The sequence below is a fragment of the Lolium rigidum genome, chromosome 7 (assembly GCF_022539505.1).
Source record: "Lolium rigidum isolate FL_2022 chromosome 7, APGP_CSIRO_Lrig_0.1, whole genome shotgun sequence".
Lineage (NCBI taxonomy): Eukaryota > Viridiplantae > Streptophyta > Magnoliopsida > Poales > Poaceae > Lolium > Lolium rigidum.
This window is the reverse complement of record NC_061514.1, coordinates 75,340,140-75,357,333: the sequence shown is the minus strand read 5'-3', so window position 1 is coordinate 75,357,333 and position 17,194 is coordinate 75,340,140. Positions and strand designations below refer to the sequence as shown.

The 17,194-nt window shown below is 45.3% G+C and overlaps 2 pseudogenes; both read left to right on the top strand.

The window, feature by feature from the left end:
- The first annotated feature begins 1,110 nt into the window (after window positions 1-1,110).
- Window positions 1,111-1,720, top strand: LOC124671550 (annotated as a pseudogene).
- Window positions 1,721-13,945: 12,225 nt separating this feature from the next.
- LOC124671549 lies at window positions 13,946-16,638 on the top strand (annotated as a pseudogene).
- Window positions 16,639-17,194: the final 556 nt, after the last annotated feature.

The following is a 17,194-nucleotide window of genomic DNA, read 5'->3' as shown; positions in this document are numbered from 1 at the left end:
CAAACATGTAATGGACATATAGATGACATATTTAGATTAATTGCATTTTTCTGATAAACTTTCATACATAAAACACTTGCATTTGAATTTGTATTCAAAAATTAAGAACAGATTTATGTATGCAATTATAACTTTTGTATGCAGCATCTTTTGTTGTACTAGTTGCAAGCACCAATTTTATGCTGTTTGTGATTCTGTGTTGCCCCTGTACACTAGTGGGTTGATGTAGTTCTGAAAGTGAGGATCAACAACAGGTTGACATTCAGTTCTGAGTTTGCACAAAGTTTATTTGTGGCATGCCATCTAGTTCGATTAAGTTCTGGCCTTCCATTTATTTCAGTTCAGAAATTTCCACAAAATTCAGTTGTGGCATGCCATTTAGTTCAATTCAGTGAGCTACTTGCACAAATTTCCTGGAAGAAGAGCAATCACTGAACATCATTTATTCATAACATTTTAACTTTACAATCTTTTGCAGTTCTACACATATACAGGAACTGTACATCAATCTTTTGCAGTTCTACACATATACAAGAACTACACCAGTTTGGAGGACGCGGCCAGCATGCGCAACAGCGGCGGCAACGGAGGCTGTGATCAGCGACTAGGATGACATCAGTCCTTCTCCTCTGCTTGGAGGACGCGGCCCTGTGCGCCAGGCAAGCGGCATCACAGAGGTCGAGCATGGTGACCTGACCGACACGGGCTCCTCCTTTTGGAGGATTAGGCCGGCGTGCGCCGGAGCACCGGCAGCGCAGAGGTCGAGCGCCCCGACAAGGACAGCATGGACGCTGGTTGGGAGCAGCAGCGACGGCGTGGTCGACAGCTGGGCGCGCCGGCGAGCTTCCGGGAGGATGCCGAGTGAAGGGGAATTGGGGAATTAGACGGGAGGTTTTTTTCTGAGACCGAAAGCTTCTTTTTCTCCACCCGTTCGTCGAAGTGGGCTTTTGGGCCAAGTCATATCGCTGTGTGTTTGAGAGGTTTGGATATGCTGCCGTCGGATGCGATCAGACGGACTACAACCGAGAACGTCCCTCTGCAGTTTGCGGGAGTAAGTCAGAGGATCTGGTTCCCCCACCTACGTAGCTCCCATCAGCCCATCGTCCCACCATGCCGCCTCCCGCCGCCTCCTCCACGTACAGCAGGTACGAGACGCGCCGCCGCGACCCCAACCCCGGCGCAGCCGGGCTCCTGGTCATCGACGTGCAGGGCCACTTCGCGTCGCTGACGGCGCCGGCCATGCCGGCCATCGCCACCACCGTGGCGCTCTGCCGTGGCGCCGGCATCCCAGTCATCTACACCCGCCACGTCGACCCCGTGCCGCGAAGCCGCCCGCTCGCGGAGTGGTGGGCGGGCGACCACATCGGCGCGGGAACGCCGGCCGCCGAGCTGCTCCCCGGAGCGGGCCGCGCCGCGGGGGACCGGCCTGGTCGTGGAGAAGAGCACGTACAGCGCCTTCGCCGCCGGCACGGGGATGGAGGAGGCGCTGCGCGGGATGGGCGTGGAGGAGGTGATCGTGGCGGGCGTGATGAGCAACCTGTGCTGCGAGACCACCGCGCGGGACGCGTTCGTCAGGGGCTTCCGGGTCTTCTTCTCGGCCGACGCCACGGCCACGGCCAGCCGGGACCTCCACGAGGCGACGCTCGCGAACATGGCGTATGGGTTCGCCTACATCGTCGACTGCGACCGGCTGGAGGCGGCATTCGGGAAGGACAAGTGAAGAAGTGCGAAAAGAACAGCAAGCTCTGTAGTTTCCCAGCTACTGAATATATGTTCTTCATGCATGTTACTGAACTGAACTATCCGCGACTCTGCCTGTGTTTTCAACTGCCTAATGCCTTTGCACTACTACTACTACTTCAAAACCATGTTTGCTAAACCCTAGCCAATACTACATCGACATATTTGATGCTAGTTTCAGTGTTTCATACAGTTGCCAGTTTGAGTTCTTCTCTAGTTGAGAAGCTGGCCAGAGACCCAAGAGTACGAGATCAATGTGTTGAGTTTGTTGCTCCAGACTGTTGTCACTTGTCAGTAACATTCAAACTCACTGCTTTGATCCTTTTTCGTTTTTCACATTGGCTCAGTCTGGCCTGGAACATATTGTGCACAAAGTAAAACAGGAACACTAGGCCAGCAGTCAACGACTTTTATGTAAGCAAAGTACCATATCATTTTCAGTGAAGAGTTACTGAGTTATTCAGCTGCCACAATATTATCAGTTTGACTTCACATCTATATTATAGCCTAATTTCAGGTTTATCAGTAATTCAGTATCACTGGACCAACATGGAATTTTGACATCAACCTGAAAGCAGTGACTTCAGAACTCATTCTGTCCGATGCAAGTTTCCCATCTCACGGTCCAGGATTCAGCGGCCTGTTTCATAAATCACAATCAAGAGCTAACTTCTCAAATATGGCTCGTGATTTCGATCTGAGAGGATGATAAATCCCAGCTGTTGTCATGTTGACTACTTCTCTTTATCAAAAAATAAAATGTTGATCACTTCTGTGTGTGAAAAAAGTGGTGATGGTGACTGAAAAGATAAACAGAAAATAAGCTGCCAGTTATAGCACCCTGAATATCCGAAAGTAGCAAGCATGGAACTGAAAATGTCTAGCAATATGAATTATGTCATATAACAGCTAAACTACACGAGGATTGCGTGACTAAGAATATGAATGTGTATGCAGAAGTATGAAGCAACAAATGGGATAAATCAAGCATTCTTGGTGTACACAGAGTAATATTATCTGTATCCGTGCAATGTATTAAAAAGGGATGCACATTAGGCAGACAAAGCATACAAAATATTTGATGCATGTCCCAATTTGTGTAGTGAGAACATAATATTGTTCCTTTCTTTCTAACCAGCCATGGTTGGGATATATTAGCTGGAAAGGAAGCTAAATATAAACATAAAGACATCATTTCATTTCATCCCCGTAGCACAAAAGAAACATGTTCATCACTGATAGTAACCGAGATACAGAACTCAAAAGGTTGGACCTTAATTCATCACGCAACTCTCTGTTCCCCTATTTACCTCGCTTTGTTAACGACCCATGACAGAAATTTTGCTTCCAGAAGAACTATGAGAACATGCCATATATGATATGGAGTATATGACAAATCACAATCTCCAGTATATGAAACTAAAATTACACAATAAGTAAGAGTACTAAATTTCAGAAATATCATGATTTTTGTTTTAATTCAGATGGTTTTATAACCCATCTGTAAAACAACACGTGATATTTTTCCTAACATTGTCTTATGGAGGCAATGAGGCAATGCAGGTCATAATGCACAACAAGATTCAGGGCTGATAGTCAGATATAATAGAATTTTGGTGTAATCAGATATATTCAGACTGAACTATTTGACAACACACCTGAGTGAAAATTGTGTATTGTCAAGTGTTAGAATCACTACTAATATTTGCACACTTAATTCTGCTCTATGGCTTCCATAGACTCCTCAAGTAAATCCTTGTGCTCCACCTCACCTTGGCACAACTCCTCTTCGGACGGATTCACCCAATCTGATTCTCCCAGAAGCTGAAATGTTGGGCTGCAAAAGGAAGCATCATCATAGTCTTCAGAATGGCCATGTTGCTCCTCAAGGTTTGTTCCCTCGTTCATCCGATGAGCTGCCTCCTTGAGTTCCTTACGCTGACACTTTTGTTTCTTGCTGTCGGCCCTTCTCCTCTGCAGGTGTTCCAACTTCTTCCTCTCTTCCTCCTCCCTCTGACGGAGCATCAGCTCCTTCTGCTGCCCTGTCACCGTTTCCGTCTTTCGATGATCCTGTTTCTGATGCATGATCTCTTTTTCTTGCTCATCTTGCTCATACATCTGGTAAAGCTTCTTGATCAGATTCTCGAGTGTGACGGTAATGTCGATAAAATCAAGACCACCATCCGTGGCGTACAATGGCTCCTCCGTGAACCTGGAAGACACGTAGAACCAGCGCTCGGTGAAGGTCATGGCGACGGTGATGGAGTAGCAGTGCAGCATAAACATGATGTCATGGACCTTAACACCGAGCCCTCTCACATATGACATGATGGAGATCCCGTCGCCTCGGGGCAACCTCTTGATGACAGCAACCTCCCTGAGCGTTTGCACGGAGGAGCCCGCCGGATCGTCTTTCCGTCGCCGCCTCCCCATGTACTTGACGTCGACGTGGCCCGAGATCGCACCAGGTTGCCCGCCCTCCCCCGCCTGCTCCAGGTGGAACCCGTCAGGTCCGGCCGCCAGGCGCGCGACGCGCAGAGCGTTGGTGTACCCCGCTCGCTCGGGCGGGAAGCGGGCGTGCTTCTTCTGCCGCCACGATACCTGCGCGTTCTTGGCTGATGCCTTCATCTTGAAGAGGAAGAAGGGGCACTTGGGGTCTTGCTTCTTCCTGTCGATGACAGGCGGGTGCTCCCACTCGAACAGCTCGGGGTCCTTGCGTCGCCTGTCGAAGGAGGCGAGCAGGTGCTGGAGTAGGAGAGCGTGCACCTCCTCCTCCTCGGACTTCAGCCCCGTGCGGACGGCGAGGGAGAGGACCTCGTTTGCATTCATACCGCTCTCGACGGCGAGGAAGATGGCCTTCTGCGCCTCCTCGTCCTTGACACCGCTATTGACGGCCAGGCAGAAGAGCTTCTCCACCTCTTCGACTTTGAGCGCGCTCCCGGCGGCGGAGTAGAGGGCTACCTCGGACGTGGGGCCGACGGCGAGGGGGTGGACATCCTCCACTTCCTCCGCCTTGGCGAGGGAGGAGAACTCCTCTGACGAGCCGTGCGACGTGTTGACAGAGTCGGTCTCCGGCTCCAATCGATCGCGATGGACCTTCTTCCCCGCCGATGCGGGTGATATTATTGGCTGATATCGAGTTCTTCTCCGTTTCGGTGGAGAATTGCTAGCCGGACTTTCATCTATTTTATTGGGAATACAAGTTTTTTTTAGGGGAATCGGGAATATAAGTGGTATATTATGATTTTTAGGGGAATCGACATGACCAGGTTGCCCGCGCTCCCCCGCCTGCTCCAGGTGGAACTGGAACCCGTCAGGTCCGGCCGCCAGGCGCGCGACGCGCAGATTGTTCAGGTACCCCGCTCGGCGCTCCAGGTATGAAACCCCGCTCATATCTCTACTATATTAAATGTGTAGAGGTGGTGTCCCATGGTACGTCCCTTCTCTGCGAGGCAGCGAACATGCGGATGGGCCAGGCCCACACGATCACCCCTCTCACAAATCACAACTCCCACACACGATCGCTTTTCCAGTAAAAAAAACACACGATCTCTTTTCCTTTCCGTCTCAGCTCTCAACTTCTCCCGTCTCCATTCCCCATCTCGCAGACACGAGCGTCCCGACTTCTGCCGGCAGCTCCATGGCGCGTCGCCGGCTTCCTGCTCCTGGCTCTTCTTGTTTACTCAGCACGCATCTCTATGACAGCAGGAGCTCGCATCGCCATGTTGCTGAATCCGCCGGCGGAGGGAGGGGAGAAACAATGGTCTCCATGCTGTCCCAGAGCGACCGAATGGTCGTCAAGGGCGGCATCCAGATCAATGACTCGGTGCGTGATGAGGTTTGGTTCTGTGTTGGACGGGATTGAAGATCTAGAGAAGATTTCTGCTCGATCGGATTGGTATTCTCTCGTGGGTGCTTGATTTTGGTTCCGCATGGCAATGTCACGGATCTGTAGAAGTTCATCAACACAGCCGGCGTGTAGCTCATTGATCCGATTCCACCTCCATAGGAGACAACACAGCTGGATATATTTCCTTGTTCTGTTCATTGTGAGTGATTGCGGTAGTAACAAGAAGAAACCACTGTGATAAGATAGTATAAATCAACTGAATTAATGAATGAATTGGAAATCTGGGAGGAAATCACCACACGGCTTAGCATTACAGATTAAGTTACCATGGTACCAAAAAGGATTTATAGATCTGGATGAGTATATTAACTTAAAAGATCGTAAATAATTCAGCAGAGGAAGGTGGACATGGAATCTTTGTTACTTAGCATGAGTATATGGTGCAAATAGTGCAGCACCTTACAAGGTTATAACAGTTGTACAGTGTGAGTGATATCTCCTTATTGACAAATGGATACCAGTGTGAAAAAGAGCTCATAGTTACAACTTAGTTATTTTTGGATGTGAGGTGTCTGAACCATTTCTCTTTGACATAAAAAGCATTTGTATAACACATTGGTGGCATCGAGCCATCGACATCCATGTTAATTCAAGCTGTTAATATCGATTTTATAAGATTTTCTCATACGTACCTAGTACTGGAAATGATGCACCTTTTTATGTAGCACATGTTTTTTTACACCTTATAGTACCTCTTAGTTTCACACCAAACTAGTTTTAGGAAAAGCATCGGAGAAATACTTATAGCATGGTGATATATACCTCTTAATGTCTTGTTAATTCTTCGTTGTGCAGAAATAACAAGTCAGGTTCCTCTCCTCACATGTGCGTATTGCTCTGCAGTTTTATGTACGTTGAACAATTGATGATTTGGGTTAGTTGTTCTTGCATACTCCCTCCGTTCCTTTTTAATTGACTCGGATTTAGTACAAGTTGTACTAAATCTGAGTCAATTAAAAAGGAACGGAGGGAGTAGTTGTTTGCTTGGACAGTGTGATATAGTTAGTGGAAGTGGGGTGTGATTAGCGGACACATCATTGATCATAGATTTTTCTGCAGGACACGACTATAATTCTCAGTAGTCAATCTAATTCTTTACCTGATATGATGCCATAGTAGACTGCTCATATTAATGAGCTAAGTGTGCGAATGCTGCTGACCAGAAATGATAGGTACATTTAGATGTGCCTAATATTCTACTGAATTTATACATGTACCTCACAACTACGGTATCTTCATGAAGTTATCAGACTGCACGTGTATGTCACCCAGTAGTTTATGCAAGGCCTTATGTATAATAAGAGCTTCAGATAAATTCAGATAATCGAACCAGCCATCACCAACATTAAGAAGAAAAGAAGCTCTATAGTTTCAAATTTGAACTTATCATCGGAGTTTAAGTCTTGCAATCTCCTTGAAGAACTAATAGCTTTTTTAAAGTGAAAATTGTATGCACTCTGTTTTGCTTACAGTAGCAGATTTGTGTCCTAATTTTCTACCTGCTTGAATGGGTTACAACGTTTAAACCATGGGCAGCGAGTTCTTTCTTTTTTTTTCAGAAAATTCAATGGCTCTGCTCTACTACGAAATTTTCAATTTTTGTTTTTGGTTACCAGGAACGCTTGAACAGGCCGGACACGGAGAAGAGTAGAGCTGCGGTGGATTACTTGGCGTTGGCCGACCTGTGGGAGCACTTGCTGAGAGCAGCGCCTATGGTTCTCGCAGTGCATGTCCGCCTCCTCAGCCACGTCCTACCTCTGCGCCATCCAGCTATACACAGCCAGCAGCCTCACCATCTCCAGGTAATCAAATGGTTCTAGTGTTGAACATTTTCTTACTGCAAACTTCAGAATTCGATTCGGAACCGACCACTGGTGTGTTGATCCTTGTCTGCAAACTCATGTGCAGGAGGAGCACGGGGATCGAAACGGATTCCTTCACTCAATTAGAAACTTCTCAGCTTATCATGTATACAACTCGATTCTTTTTTTTCTTTCATATTTCTTTGCTTATCATTCATAGGTGGATTATTCTTGTTTGAAGCAAGTACTTACTATTCGTTTCGGTTTTCACTAAGGTTTCCTTACTAACTTATTGCAGATACCCGTGGCTGCGGTTTATGGCTCGGCATCAACATAGGCGGTGGATGCACCCCTGGAGCCAACCTTTCCACTTGTCCCTCGCGCCGAAGTAGACCTGGCTGTGATCTCTCTTGGCAGCGGATGAGGGGCGCTGCTGGTGTCGACAGAGAGAACACTGTCGTCCTCGCGTCCTGCTGCTTGGCATATGGCGATGAGGTAATCCCACTCTCTTTAACCCTACTGATTTCCTATGCATGGTTGCTGCAAATGGTGATCTGATGTGTGTTCTTGCCAAATGCATGGAATAGGCTAGGAGAGAGCAGGATTTCCGTAAGATATCTTTCTAGGAAAATTCGGTATCTTGAGGCCAGTCTGGATGTATGTACATGTTTGCACAATGTTCAAATTATACACATGTTTTCTCTAATTTGTAGAAGCTGTCTAGACAACTAGTGACCTTCGTGAATTATCTTTACCCCACTTGTCTAGATGGTTTTGTTCCTGTATATAACTACAAATTAAAGCTGAAGAGCAGGAGCAGCAACATGTCCAAATGCAGCAAGTCCTGCTACAGAGGCAGCAGCAGGAGCACCAGCGACAGAAGCATTAATATTTCCATGTAAACTTGTACTGCAGCAAAAGGTTTAATTCAAACATCACGCAACTGATCAAACTCGGCATCTTTGCTCAAGTCTGCCATATAATCGGTTCAGGCTTCAGGGTACAAAGAGAAACTCTTTGTTAGTATTGCATTTACTTATATGGGAGTTTTATAGTTCAAACAACTAGCGGCATCATCTTCAGTAGGACACTGATTAGTGTTAAAAAAACTTTATCTTTCTGGAGAGTTTTAGTCTTACCTCACCATTTAGAGTGACCTTGTAGCGTAGTTGCAAAGCAAAAAAGAATGGGATTCGCCATTAGAACAACATCAGTATTCTTTTGTAAAAAATGTATTGCATCCAGTGTTTTTCATTTGGTGGTGTCAAATCAACTCTTCTTCAATATGTTGTGTTTCATCATACAGATATGTTCATTCTACTGGTCTGCATCCACCGTAGCTGCTTATGAAGTTATGATTTGCTTGTAGGTTTTGACTGAGAATGCAGTTTCTTACACGTTCCTAGCAAGATGTTCTTCTGGTTTAGCATGTAGCCATGTACTTGTGTCCCTCTCTAATTTTTTAGTGTACTTGATCAGTAGTGTGCTATTTGTACCAAGTATGCAAGGGGTAGCGTTAGCAGTGAGTTGTTCATATTAAGTGGATAATACCAGCAACTTAATTCCTGTAAGAATTTATTGGTTTGAGAAACATTTCTCCTTCACTTAATTTCCTTGGGGATGTGGACAAACTAAAGAATGATATGTTTGGTGATTGTTGCCTGTCTACTGAAGCATTATGATCTTGTGTATATATTTATAGTTTTATTTGACCTCTTGAATTACATATTTTCCTCACTTAAGGGTTCATGATTTTTGTTATGATTAGTAGTGTAGTTGCAAAACAAAAAGAACGGGATTTGGCACTAAATTATTTGCAGAGTTATCGAGCATAATGGTCAAGATTCTTCTTATGCTTTGCAGGTTGGAATTCAGAGACGCATGAAAGTGAGAAAGCTGAACTAATTTAAGGAGGATATGGGCGGCTGCACTTTAAATCTGGATCACCATCTGCAGTTGAAGGTATATTTTTCTAACAGCAATAATTCCTTTATCATCTCATGGTTCCTATGTAGGCTTATTAGTGATGGCGTGGATAAATTTACTGTAACTTTGCTTGCTTCCTCATGTTCTGTTTGTGTGCACGAATAAGAAATTGACTGTTGTTCTTTAAGTCAATTCGGAATCTTCTTATGGCTTGACTTATTTTTATTTCAGTGTTGCCTAGATGATTGAGGATTTTTTCTGCCATCTATTTCTCAACTAGTGAGACAGAAAGTGTTGCAGGATGTCGTGATTGTGTTAGCATGTCCATACCACGACGATAGGGTGCCCAAGCAGCATCGGCGGCCAAGACCGAAGACGGTGCTGGAGATGGAGGGCCTCCTTCACGACACCATTCTGTCTTCTTTGAGCTGACCCGACATGGTAAGGTCCCAGTCTGATATCTTCTTGTCCAGACGCAAAAAAATGCAATCTTTGCGGTTGCGCTGTGTATTCAGACACCTCCTCTGAAATATTTCATTTTTAGTTTCTTCGATCTGTCTTTGGAATCGAACGCCAAGTGTTCACGTTCATTCGATTTTGCTCAGGTAACATCCCTGTTCTATAGGCCATCCATGGGTGACGTCATCTTCTTCACATTGTTTATGGGGGTGGTTCTAGTCTCATGTGCCTTCACTAGTGTGGTTGGGCACCTCTTGCTACTAATGTGGTAGGTTTTTTGGAACTATTAAATCCTATCCAGACAATTTATATTCTAAAATTGAGCTCTATATATTGTATTTTTTCTGTTGCAAGCTTGACTAGTTGGTTTCACTGTTATGTACTTGTTGCTGAATTTAATTTGCTTCTACATATTTTGTTTTTTTTTGCACCTGCCTCTTTTGAATTAGTATGTCTACTTGACTATGTGCTTGTCAATGACTTGCAGACTAGGTTTGTTTGTGTTGTTGAGTTCTCTCAACCGAGTGGCATATATCTTGTAAATACGCCCAAAAGGAGACCAATGCTATCCCCATCATTGAGGAAGCGGGTTGGCATGGTTGATGTTACCTTTCAGATGTTGCAAGTGCCAGGCAGGTATTTTCTGAAATTCTAACTTGAGTCTCTCTCCGGTTAGCACAGATGTGCAACTCATTTAAAATGAGTCTCAAGTTTCCCTTGATACGGAAGATGCACTATAGATTGTTCCGTTACAATAGCATTTTGTTTCTTCTTTGGTATTCATCTCTGTGGTTTGTGGTCTTGAATTAATTGTTAGCGTCAATCAGCAAGTCCATAGGTACTGCTGCCCAGTATTGTTTACTTTTCAGTGTAACTTGTTGTGATGAATACATAGTTGTGTTTCTAGTTAATGCAGCTGGGGAATCCAATTTAAGTTCAACTGGGTCTGTAAATATGTAATTCACAACCTGGCTATCACAAATTGTTTATTCTTCATTACTTAGAGGAAAGGGTGCAAATCTGACGAGGCCTTTGGTGGTAGTTATCTTCTAACCATGTAGTGTGCTTATGCTTTTTTCGAAAAAAATGCAAAGGACCCCTTTGCGTTTCATTTCATTGAGAAGGAAGAGTTTTAGTTACAAATATCCTAAGAGGCGATGTTACAACATAAGAGAAACTCCTAGTGTACATCCCAGATTGTCGGTAGCACGGTTCTCAGGCTAAGAACTCTGGCCTGAGCCCACATGGTGGCCTCCTGCTTGATCTTTACTATCAGACTTTGGGTCAAGGGTTGTGCTCCTTCATAAACGCATTCACTCATGTGCTTCCATAACATCCAAGGTAGCAGCACGACAATTCGAAGTCCATTGCGTAGCGGCTTTGACGAGGCGCGCTGCCAATTGGCATGGCAGTGCCCACCGCCTAGAGGAAGCCGCGCTCAATCTTGACGATGAGCTTGAGGATCTTCTTTGAGGGTGCAAGGACGATTTTCACCATCACGAGGCATCCGGCCTTGTCCACGAGGCCGACTTTATAGCTTGGGAGCTTGCTGGCGATTTTGTTGACCATGGTTGCATCTGGGCGTTGTAGGATTCTGGATAGTGAGCGGGATCCCCAAGTAGGTAAGGGGTAGCTCGACGATGGGGCAAGCCAGCAGCGCGATGGCCGGTTCCACTTCCTTTGAGGCGCAACGGTTGAGTGTGGTAGTACTCTTGGTATAATTGACACACAACCTTGACGCACAACCGAAGAGTTTCAGCATCTCTCTGACAGCCTCAATTTCTTCCGCAGATGGTGGCATACTAGGTTTACGTCATTTACATAGAGCTAGATCGAGCATCATGGATGCAATTTCCGTAGCACTCTAAGCTCAGTGGCGCGGTGGAACATGCGCCTGAGGGTGTCAACGGCGAGGACGAACAACTGTGGCGGCAGTGGATTGCCCTGGAGTAGGCCACATTGATGCCAGATCGCAGGGTTTGGTTCTCCATTAAGCAACACCCTGGTGGTTGCTGATGCGAGCAGGGTAGCCAACCAGTCTAGGAAACGGTCTCCGAACTCGTACCTTGATAGCGTTTCGAAGAGGACCCGTACATTCATAGCCAACCAGTCTAGGGAATCAAAGGCTAGACTGCTAGAGTCAAGTTCTGCTGAATCATGATGCGCTGGCAGACTGACGCACTAGGATGAAGTTGTCATGGAGGCTATGGCCTCCGGTGATCGCATTCTGGATAGGACTGACCAGGTCATTGAGCTTGGGGCGAGGCATAGGGATAGGACCTTGGGAGCTTATACTTTTCTACAACACGTTCACGTAAATAAATACTTTTGAGGATATCATCTAGCTAGTTTGAATCATTTTTCTCATCTATTTCCATAATTTTCTTGAAGTTTTAAGTTTTAAGCCAAGCACATGTCCAAGTCATGAAATGCTCTGTTAGGCGACTAGCTTGTTGGTCTATGCTGGTTCAAGCCTGACATTTTCCCCTTTCTTTTTATGCAATTGATTTATTTTTAAATCTTTGTAGCACTGGTCTGGATACTTATGTATAAGTGTGGCCTACAATTTTCTTGTTCTTTTCATTGTTTCTAGCACCGGTCTGAATCTATCCTTTTTTTGTACTTGCTACTCTTGTTTGTACCCATGACATGATTATTGCCTACAGTTAAAAAGATTGCTGGTGCATGTTTGCCTAGTGAATCAATAACTGAATCTTCTTGTTGAGAAAAATGTACTCAGTAGGTTATGGTTAATAGTGAGAACTAAACCGAGCTCAATCTGGTAGTTCGCAAAATATTCTAACTATGTATCATGTTTATCGGGTGTGACTAGTCTGTACATTTGATTTGATTATATCATCGCTATCCTTGTTTGAACATGTTAGTATGTCATGTGTAACCATTCAAGTTGACAGCTTGTGGCATGCTTCCTCTTTTAATGTAGCGTCGCTACCATTAGATCCCGAAGATTGATAATTTTTGTTGCATGAGTTGGGTTTTGAGACCTTGGGGTTGCTGCTTAATGGCTACACGGTGTATGTTTGCTTCGTCTATGTTGTGCATGTGTTCTTAGAGTGTGACCGTCAAACGATTCAAACCCTGCACCAAAATATTTCACTTTTAGTTCCTTTGATCTGTTTTTGAAACCAGATAGGAAATGCTTATGGTGATTTGATTTTGTTCAGGTAATATCCCTGCTCCAGAGGCTGTCCGTGGGTGACGTTGTCTTCTTCGCACCGTCGCAACAAATTGCACCATCCTATTAATATCGTATATGCTATTAAATTGGTGTCATTCATTAGTTTTTAATAGCGTACAACCGGTAGGTGCTGCACGCTGACTTTTATTGTTATTTTTGTGCTGTTTTGGCTGCCTGTTCAACACAATGCTGGTGCATAGGAGATTGTGAATTTAGCTTGTGTGTAGCTGGGTTGAGCGTTTGGTTTTGGTACCCTGAAGTTTAATAAATAGGGTTGTTGCTTAGGTGTGTATGCTAGTTCTGTTTCTTAATACACATATATATCCTGGGATCTTAAGCTGTTGTTGTCTTGAGATTTATCGTAGAATACTTCTAATCCTGAGGATATCCTATGATCTTATAGATATGTGCTTTGGACTAGATCCAACATGAATGCATAATCCATTGCCATGATAGTCACTCAATCTGTAATGTTGTAAGAGTAGAACTCGCATGTATGTTTGAGTACCTAGAATGTGCTCGTAAGGATTTTCTCATTTGTAGTTGCTTTATTCTTGATGTGTGCTTGTTGAGGACATCCCGTACTAGTAAGAATACAAATCCGTGCTTTGGACTAGTCCAGTATGATTGGATATTTAATTGCCATGATAAATATTCAGTCTGCAGTTACTTTATCATGCCTATATATGTGTGTTTTCAGTTGCTAGAAGAATGTGCTCTAAGAAATTGCTTAATTACAGTAGCTATATTTTGGCCATTTGACAGAATTTTAATTTGTTTTCCTAGAAACTGTTTGGGAACTAGTATTAATCCTCATCGTGCTTGTGGTGCCAGGGAACCTCTTCCCATCGGCAACATAGAAGGGAGCGGCTTGACTTAGGTGAAGGGAACATCAGCGTTTGTTTGAGGATGGTTGACTATGACCTGGAGAAGCGGGACGAGTTTGGCATCGCGGTGGCCAAGTACACGCGGACGCTCAAATACTACAAAGTATTTGAGAGAGCACTGCCAAGGTACGGGGTTATTTTCCTTGGTCTTCTGCTATTTTAGTCATAGTTATGCTCATTTTCATTTGGTCATGTGGTTTTCGAAATTGAGACGGTAAATTTGTAGTCATTTGTGTGTTAAATAAATACCCATGTTTTCTATGTGTTGGTGTTGGGTTGTGGAACTAGAATGCATCTAGCTATGCATCCCTATCGAACTAGAATAATGTTAGTGTCTTGGACATGTGGCTATCATCGTTTATGATCATTAGCACTATGGATATGATGGGACGGTGAGGCGACTTATTAGATCCACCGACTTTGATTCGAGGTGCACCATGCTGAAAATGTGAACACCGGGCGCATCATATTCCCAAGAGAACATAATGGTGCACATGATGTGCGTTTTGTCCCAAAAACATGTTCAAAGTCATACAAAAATCTAAAATAACTTGATGAATACAAACAACATAAATATAGCATATCGCACCCAACCAGCTCACACTCTCACAACAGATTTGTTTTATTGAATTATTTTGCATTGCAACTTTGCTCACTGGACCTGGACAATAATACTTAGTCATTGCATGTATTCTTGCAGAAATCTGTTTCTTTTTCCCTGTTAATATGTACACAGTGGAGAAAACGTCACCAAGTTTTACCGAAACACCTTCCAGCCATCACTGGATCTATGAACTGTCATAATGGTCAGTTTTTGAGTAATGGTTTCTTATGCCGTGGAGGTGAAACTTTATTTGTTTGTTGTCGTGCAGGAGCTTGTTGAGCCAGTGGTAGGATGCGAGGGTGGATCAGCTAATAGTCGTGGTTTTTGTGGAGGTGGAGCTGGCAAGGAAGGAGCCATGACTGACGGATCTGGCCGGACACCTATTTAGCAAGCTGGAGGTCGAGTGGGCTGTCTGGCTTGGAGCATCTAGGCAGACTGAAGGAAGTCTTGCGGATGATAGTTTTGTAGCGAGGAAACACTGATGTCATGAAAAAATCTGAGTAGAATCAAAAGCTAGAGAAACCCGCTCTGATTTCATCATGTTTTAGCCATCTTGTCTTTCAGACAAATCGGGTGTTGTGCAAGTAATTTTTGATGAATGATTTGAGAAAAGCATAGTTAGCTAAATTGATCTACACATAATCACCGAGCTATTTATATTAACTTGCTGTGTATCATGCTTTGGTTCTGGAGCAACGAACATATATATAAATTGGAGTCCATTTAATTGTCTTTCATCTGGGCATCCTATGTTTCTCTAGCAATCTGCATAGATCGTCGAACTGGATATATATACTCGTGCCTCACCTGTCTTGTACATGTCTTTGCTATAAACGAGCAGACTAGCCGGTGCCTTTTGCATGCATGCACAAGTGAGCATGTACGAGTATTCTCGGCTGAGGGTGCAATCATCAATGCCATTCATTCACTTAGTTCAACATGTTTAAGTAATTGCTAGGGTCAGGCTACTCCAGCTTCTTGTATATTCGTGTCTCGGTGGCTTCCTCTTCCGACAGCTTCTAATACAAAGCAGATGCAGTCTTCTTCCTCCTCTCACCGGCACACAAAACACCACAGCTGCGTCCGTCGTGCAAATCACGGCTGGATCAAACTTATATCATTATAGCACCATAGCTAACCGCGCTAGAAAACCAGGTTATTCCTATCATCTAGAAAGAAAAAATATAGCTCGTGCGTGTGTGAAATGTAGATTCTAGCGAATAGCGCCACGCTAACCGAACATGCATCATCAACGTAATAAATACCAGCGGCAGAAAATGCATGCACGGCTGTTCGCTTGGATTCCATCGCAGGATTAAACATGTCTCCTTTACTAGGAAGCAAAATGCATGCACGGCTGTTTGCTTGGATTCCATCGCAGGATTAAACATGTCTCCTTTACGAGGAAGCGTTTGGTTTCTCGAGCCAATCCTCCACGTCAGCGATCCATGGCACAACACATCTCGACAATTCATCCTGTCCGTTCGTCGCTTCCGTCGGTAAAGAAACAGAACCGCACCTGCGCTAGCTAGCACCTCTCCAACCTCAAAGCTTTCTCTATAAGTACAAGACCGTCGTCATAGTCCGCGTGCGGAGAGCGTGTGTGACTTAGACTTAGACTTTTACTTGTCGAGGAGAGGAGAACGAGAGTGTGGCGCTCTGCCGCGGCGCCGGCATCCCAGTCGTCTACACCCGCCACGTCGACCCCGTGCCGGGAAGCCCCCCGCTCTCGGCCGGAGTGGTGGGCGGGCGACCACATCGGCGCCGGAACGCCGGCCGCCGAGCTGCTCCCCGGAGCCGGCCGCGCCGCGGGGGACCTGGTCGTGGAGAAGAGCACGTACAGCGCCTTCGCCGCCGGCACGGGGCTGGAGGAGGCGCTGCGCGGGATGGGCGCCGAGGAGGTGATCGTGGCGGGCGTGATGAGCAACCTGTGCTGCGAGACCACCGCGCGGGACGCCTTCGTCAGGGGCTTCCGGGTCTTCTTCTCGGCCGACGCCACGGCCACGGCTGGCCGTGACCTGCACGAGGCGACGCTGCTGAACATGGCGTACGGGTTCGCCTACATCGTCGACTGCGACCGGCTGGAGGCGGCATTCGGGAAGGACAAGTGAAGTCAAGTGCGAACAGAACATCAAGCTCTGTAGTTTCGCAGCTACTGTATATATGTTCTTCATGCAAGTTACTGAACTGAACTATCCGCGACTCTGTTTTCAACTGCCTACTGCCCTTTGCACTACTATTCCTTCAAAGCCGTGCTTGTTAAGCCCTAGCCAATTACCACATCGACACATTTGATGCTAGTTTCAGTGTTTCATACAGTTGCCAGTTTGAGTTCTTCTCTAGTTGAGAAGCTGGCCAGAGACCCAAGAGTAGGAGATCAATGTGTTGAGTTTGTTGCTCCAGATTGCCTTCACTTGTCAGTACCATTCAAACTCACTGCTTTGATCCTTTTTCGTTTTCCACATTGGCTCAGTCTGGCCTGGAACATATTGTGCACAAAGTAAAACAGGAACACTAGGCCAGCAGTCAACGACTTTTATACAAGCAAAGTACCATATCATTTTCAGTGAAGAATTACTGAGTTATTCAGCTGCCACAATATTATCAGTTTGACTTCACATCTATATGAAAGCCTAATAATTTCAGGTTTATCTGTAATTCAGTATC